Source organism: Microtus ochrogaster, unplaced genomic scaffold, assembly GCF_000317375.1.
Source record: "Microtus ochrogaster isolate Prairie Vole_2 unplaced genomic scaffold, MicOch1.0 UNK31, whole genome shotgun sequence".
In the NCBI taxonomy this organism is placed as follows: domain Eukaryota; kingdom Metazoa; phylum Chordata; class Mammalia; order Rodentia; family Cricetidae; genus Microtus; species Microtus ochrogaster.
The window spans coordinates 592,718-598,980 of record NW_004949129.1 but is presented as its reverse complement, the minus strand read 5'-3'; the positions used below and the strand labels follow the sequence as shown (position 1 = coordinate 598,980).

At 42.8% G+C, this 6,263-nt stretch overlaps 1 pseudogene; it reads left to right on the top strand.

Annotated features, from left to right (window-relative positions):
- The first annotated feature begins 4,098 nt into the window (after positions 1 to 4,098).
- LOC113458462 lies at positions 4,099 to 4,656 on the top strand (annotated as a pseudogene).
- Positions 4,657 to 6,263: the final 1,607 nt, after the last annotated feature.

Genomic DNA, 6,263 nt, shown 5'->3' with positions numbered 1-6,263 from the left:
TATTCATCAGTATGGCTATAGGATAGGATCATTTCAGGTCCCCTATCCTCAGCTGCCCCAGGAACTAACTGGGGACCTCGCCTTGGGCACCTGGAGGCCCCTCTAGGTCCAAGAATAGACAATATTCTAATACTGTCAACATTATACAAATAATGTTCCAGTGTTTAGAGATATCTCATGCCATCAGTGAAAAATAATGCAGATAATGAAGGAACAATGTCCTTCTGCTGTGTTGCAGTGGAGAAGACTTGGCTAAGTGTGAATCCCTGGGCTCTAAAATTCCGTGCCTCATCAATCAGTTATCTGTAGAGAAATGGCATTCCTTCCCATCACACCACCAGTGCCTCCTCTCCTAATGTCTGAGCTACTGCTTTCCACAAGTTGCCTTTACACAAAATGACTTTGCGGTTACTTGAGCTATTCTCTTTTTAAAGCAAAGAAACAAAAAGAGAATCTGTCAATGTAACCCAGACTGTCCTAGAACTGTCTCTGTAAGTCACCCTGGCCTTGAACTCACAGATGTTTGCCTCCTCTGCCTCCCAAGTACTCGGATTAAAGGTGTGGTGATGCACAGCTGGGTACTTGTGCTACTTAGAAGTTGTACCCTTAAAGGGAATCTGAAGTCTTCATTTCTGCCTTGGGCACCTGGATGTGCTGTTTTCATGTGAGATTTCTGACTTAGTGAAAATTTTTTACCATTTAAAACACCCACAAAACCCTGAAAAAGTCTTTTCCTGGAACCCAGAGTTCAAGTTTTATACATGGCACTTTTCTAGCCAGCCAAGAAGGATTTTAGGAATTTGACTGTTAGGAAACAGAGGCCAGCAGGAAGCTGTATAAAAAGGGTTCCTGCTCTACAAGACACTATGCTACTCTGGAGTCCACTGCAAGTTTAATTGCATCCCATTTTACATCTCCCTAGTGAGTTCCTGCCTGACAGCATCACCACCAGCCAGTCAGCTCTCAACTCAGACTCAAGCCAGGTCAGAGGAGAGGTGAAGGGATAGGAAGTCCACCAGTTTTGGATTCCCACTCTGAATAGTTAAAGGAAGATGTTTACATTCATTATCTAAAATCCTCCTATGGCTCCCCTTGCCCCATGAGATCCTCTCAACCTTTATTTATATTAAATGTTGCTTCACCTGCCACATCTTCCTTCCCGTACTCTGGTCAAGTATAAAGGCCATGGCTTGTGGTTTCTCAGCTTTTTTCCATGACTCCCAGAGGGATAAGAAGATCTGGTTTCATTTCAGAGACTAGAAACCCTTTTATTTTATCCCTTCATAGCATGTTTTAAAAACAGTTATGAGTTTATCTGCCATACACATCAAAGATCTATTAATAACTATACAAATGCATGAAATGTTGCCTACAAGTATTATATGCACCATATGAGTGCAGTTCTCACAGAGGCCAGAAGTGGGCATCTGGCAACCTAGAACATGAACTACAGACAGTTGTGAGCTGCCATATAAGTACTGAGATCTGAATCTGGGATCTCTGCAAGAGAGTGCTCTTAACAGCTGAGCCATCACCCCAGCTCCAAAAGAATATTCTTCATCAACTGAGAGCTTCATCTATGATGCCCTTGAGAGTCTGAATGTCTCTGTCAGTAGAGTAGCTTCCCAAAGACCAGGGACTAGCACACTTCCGCAGCTTCTCTTCAGTGAGTTTAGCTGACACAGCCTTATCTTTGACCTTAAAGCCTCTATAAGTGACAAGAGACAAAGGCAGGATGCTATAATGAATGAAGTCTCAGAAGAAACATGAACAAACACAAAACATTAGTGTGCTGCTATGAGGCGCAGATCCTCAACAGAAGCTCTGTGTTTCCTTTTTAAAAACTTTTTGAGCATTATTGTTATTATTATTATTATTGTTATTATTATTATTATTATTAAATTTGTTCTCTGACATTTTCAAACATATGTAAACACATGCTGATTATTCTCATCCTCTACTCTCCCTTATTTCACAGCCACCCATGTCTGCCCAGCCCACCACACAAACCTCTTATCCATCCTCATTTGTATTTGTTTTGATGTGCAGCCCAAAGAGTTTACCTAGGGGTGTCCATGGGACTCTGAGTTTGGTGTTATCCACTGGAGCCTGATGGGCTCAGCATTGAGCACATAACTGAAGACTCTTTCTCTCCCAGAATTTTTCCATAGCCAAGAATTCAGCAATAAAGCATTGGGTCTTTTGAGCCCCTCCCCCATCTATCATTGACTATTGACAGGGCCAGTCTTGTGCAGGTTCAGTGAAAGTAACTACAGCTGCTGTGAGTTTACAAGATCAATGGCTGCCTTGAGACTTAAATGTAGGGTTAAGCCCAGCCCATTGCGGGTGGATTCGCCTCGGGCTAATGTTTACCTATAAATCTGCAGGGCGTGCGCCCAACCCTTCCCTTCTGCTTCCTGTTCTTCGAGGGAACCATGGTACTGTAAGTCTATTTCCCCATTAAAGCTGTGTATAGTTTTTACAATCTGTCTGCATTCATTTATGCCGCTATGCTTAAAGGGTAATATTTTATGGCCTTTCTTCCTATCCTCTAACTCTTACATGTTGGGAGTCACTTTTTTGGAGTAACTACTGCCACTATCCTAGTCATGGTGAGTTCACACTTTCCAGGGTAGGGATGTAAGGATTAGAAAAGTTAGCTAGGAGGAACAGAGATAAGAAAAAATTACAGAGACACAGGAAGGTAATGGGAAGACAACTTGGTAAATGCTGAATTCTTCATTTTGACTTCTGAGTTGAGTTCACCCATGTTGAATTTTCTATACACTTTTATATCCAAACACCAAACAAGAAAATAGGCAAAAGACTGCTTTAACATGATACAAAGGACAACAAGAACAGTTTCTTGCCCCAATACTTGAGACATCAAGTTGTTATTTCTTGAGAAAAACTTTCTATTGTTTAGAAAGTGAGCTGGGCGGTGGTGGCACACGCCTTTAATCCCAGCACTCAGGAGGCAGAGGCAGGCGGATCTCTGTGAGTTCGAGACCAGCCTGGTCTACAAGAGCTAGTTCCAGGACAGGCTCCAAAACCACAGAGAAACCCGGTCTCGAAAAACCAAAAAAAAAAAAGAAAGTGAACCCACCCTAGACCAAGTATCCTGAAGGTAGCAGCTTCCTAGGTCAAACCTCATCTTTCAAAATAAGGAGCAAAAGTATGTTTGAATTCTCTGACCATTGGTCAGGGTGAAGTGGCTCTACCTCTATGAGCCATCTTAATGTCCAAAATACCAGGTAATCACACCTTAGGTCAGAGTGTGTAGCCACAATTTTCACCAACTTTGAGAAAATTCAAACTCTCTGACCTTCAGACAAGGTGGAATTGGCACACATTTTGGGGCCTCTACACTTTCTGTAATGTCCTCTGAGCTTGACATGTAGTGGTATTAAAGTTTTTCTTGGTGCTGGGCCCTTAATCGTTATGCATTCTCAGCACCTTGGTCAGCCTTATTCCTAATGTGCTGTTTCTTTTTATACCAACCAGTTCTGGCTCTACACTGCTATGAAAAACACCATTCTGGACACACTTATCTCAAACCACCTTTAATGCGCCCCAGATACACAGGGATAGGAATTTATACAGAGATTGACACACATCTGTAACAGTTTGGAATAGAGCTTAGGAAGCAAACAGACAGGAAAATAGGTGTGGAGTCCATCATACAGAATACAGCATACTCATGCCCAGAGACATTTCTAAATCTAAGCACAGGTGACAGAAGAAAGTTGTAAGAATGAAGGAATCTTGACCTTCCCATAGAGCAGGAGCTACCAAAGACCAGATGACGACTAGAGCTGCAACAAAGCTGATGGGATGAGCGCCTGAGTTTTTGGAAAGAGTTCAAGCAGACTATCCCCAAATAAGAAAAGGATGCTTCCAAATGATTCAGAGCATGAGGTGAGAATTTCCGTCTTCGTGAACACAAATTAAATATGGAAATGGTGAACAAAGAGGAAGAGTCTTTCTAATTGGCTGAAACCTTGGAGACCCATAGTATAAAAGGGCCTGACTGGAAGAACTTGCTACACAGTTGAAAACTCACCCGTGAACAGAGTATCACCCTCCACACCTGCTACCATGGCCTTCTGCTGCTGCCCACCTTGCTGTGAGCCATGCTGCTGCAAGACCACCTGCTGCAAAACCACCTGCTGCCAGCCCTGCTGCTGTGAACCCAGCTGCCCCAAGTCCATCTGCTGTCAGCCTTGCTGTCCCCCAAGTTGCAGTATACTCTGCTGCCAGCCCTGCTGCTGCCAGCCCTGCTGCTGTGTACCCAGCTGCTACCAGCCCTGCTGCTGTGTGCCCAGCTGCTGCCAGCCCTGCTGCTGTGTGCCCACCTGCTGTGAAAGCACCTGCTGTGAAAACACCTGCTGCAAGACCACCTGTTGCAAGCCAACCAGTGTGAACATCTGCTGCAGCACACCCTGCTGCCAGCCCTGCTGCTGTGTGCCCTCCTGCTGCCAGCCATGCTTGCTCCAGCTCTGCTGCCAACCAACATGCTGTGAAACCAGCAGCTGCAAGACCACCTCCCTTAAACCATCCTGTGTGACCATCAGTTACTGCACACCCTGCTGCCAACCCTGCTGCTGCTGACCAGCTCCCCTAAGGAACATCTGCACAGCCATGCTCTGGGGATAAGTGTCTTGCCCTAGATGCACAAAACCACATCTGAACCTTCGCAGACCACCTTCATGTTTTCACAAGGAAAGCTGATGAATGTAAAATCTAACTTAAGTATGAGAAATATGGTGAAGGATGGCGTCCCTCACCTTCTCATTCCACATCTCCAGAGATCGTGCATCTTGTGCTGTCTTCATGGGGGCTGATAGGAAAATCTGGTACCAGTTTAAATTCTGAGCTAGGATCTTTATATCTCTCACCAAATAACTTAAGAAAACCCTTTGCCAAAAATAAAACTTGATTCAATCTGTTATATTCTCAACTGTATTTCCTTTGGAGTTATACCCAGAATATTATGTGCTATTTCCAACATTCTGTTCACTTATAAGATGTGTCCTGCAAGCAAGCAGTTCTAATAAACTCTGTGTTGTCATCATCCCATGGTGTCTGTTATTTTATTTTGATTAATCACTGAGTGAAAAATTCACAAAATCAATAGGCTTCTAAATGTTTAACATGGTCCCCCTGATTCAGTGACACTAACCATAGTGTTCAACAGTAGATCCAAGAAAGGTTTCTATCTGGATTAATTGAAATTTAATACCCAATGAAGATAATCTAGCTGGTTGTGGTGGCACACGCCTTTAATGCCAGCAATCGCAACAGAAGCAGGCGGATCTCTGGGAGTTCAAGGCCAGCCTGGTCTACAGGAGCTAGTTCCAGGACAGGCACCAAAGCTACAGAGAAACCTTGTCTCAAAAAATAATAATAATCTTCCTTGTTCATCCAATCTCAGCTTCCATAAACCAAGGGTCTGTTCTCTCCTTTGCTGTCTGACTTTTATAAACATCATTTGGGTAGAATAATATATAATAATAGATTTTCTGTTTTATTTTCTTCATCCATTTACTTCTCAAATAGCATCTAAGACTCAGCTACATCTTATCAATTGTTAATTGAAAGGGCACAAACTTGCAAGTGTCAGTATCACTTTAGGATTCTGATTTCAACCATGTCCTTTGCTGGAGAACAGATGCGTATGAGATTCGCATGTTGAATGAAATAAAGCAAACTCAAAATAGTTATCAATCACATGCTCTTATTTACAAACCCAAGATTTTACACAGAACTTCAAATCCTATACATGGTCTGTGAGAAGAGGCCAACTTGTCAGGGCAGGTGCTATGGAAGAGCAAATATCATCAAAGAACACAAGTCCATGACATAGTTAAAGGACTTCATGGATTTCCTCCTACATTCAATAAACTCATACAATTAAAAATAAATATTTAAATTGAAAGGACACTCTGATTTCAATTAGCATGAACAAATATCCTGAGATATGGCTACTGAGCCCTAAAGTATCTCTACTTTTAGTTTTGGAAGAGTCTTGGTAAATTTCTGCACATCTGTTGTACTTCTTCATATTCCTCCTGATGTGAGAGATTTCCAGATTTGGGGCTAGAGGGATGGCACCATAGTTAAGAGGGCAAATTGCTCTTGAGTAGAAACCTCAGCTCATTTCCCAGCATCCACATAGCAGCTCACAACCACCTGCAATTCTAGTTCCAAGGCAATCTGATGCCCTTTTCTGACATTCTTGAGCATGTGCTCTATATACATGC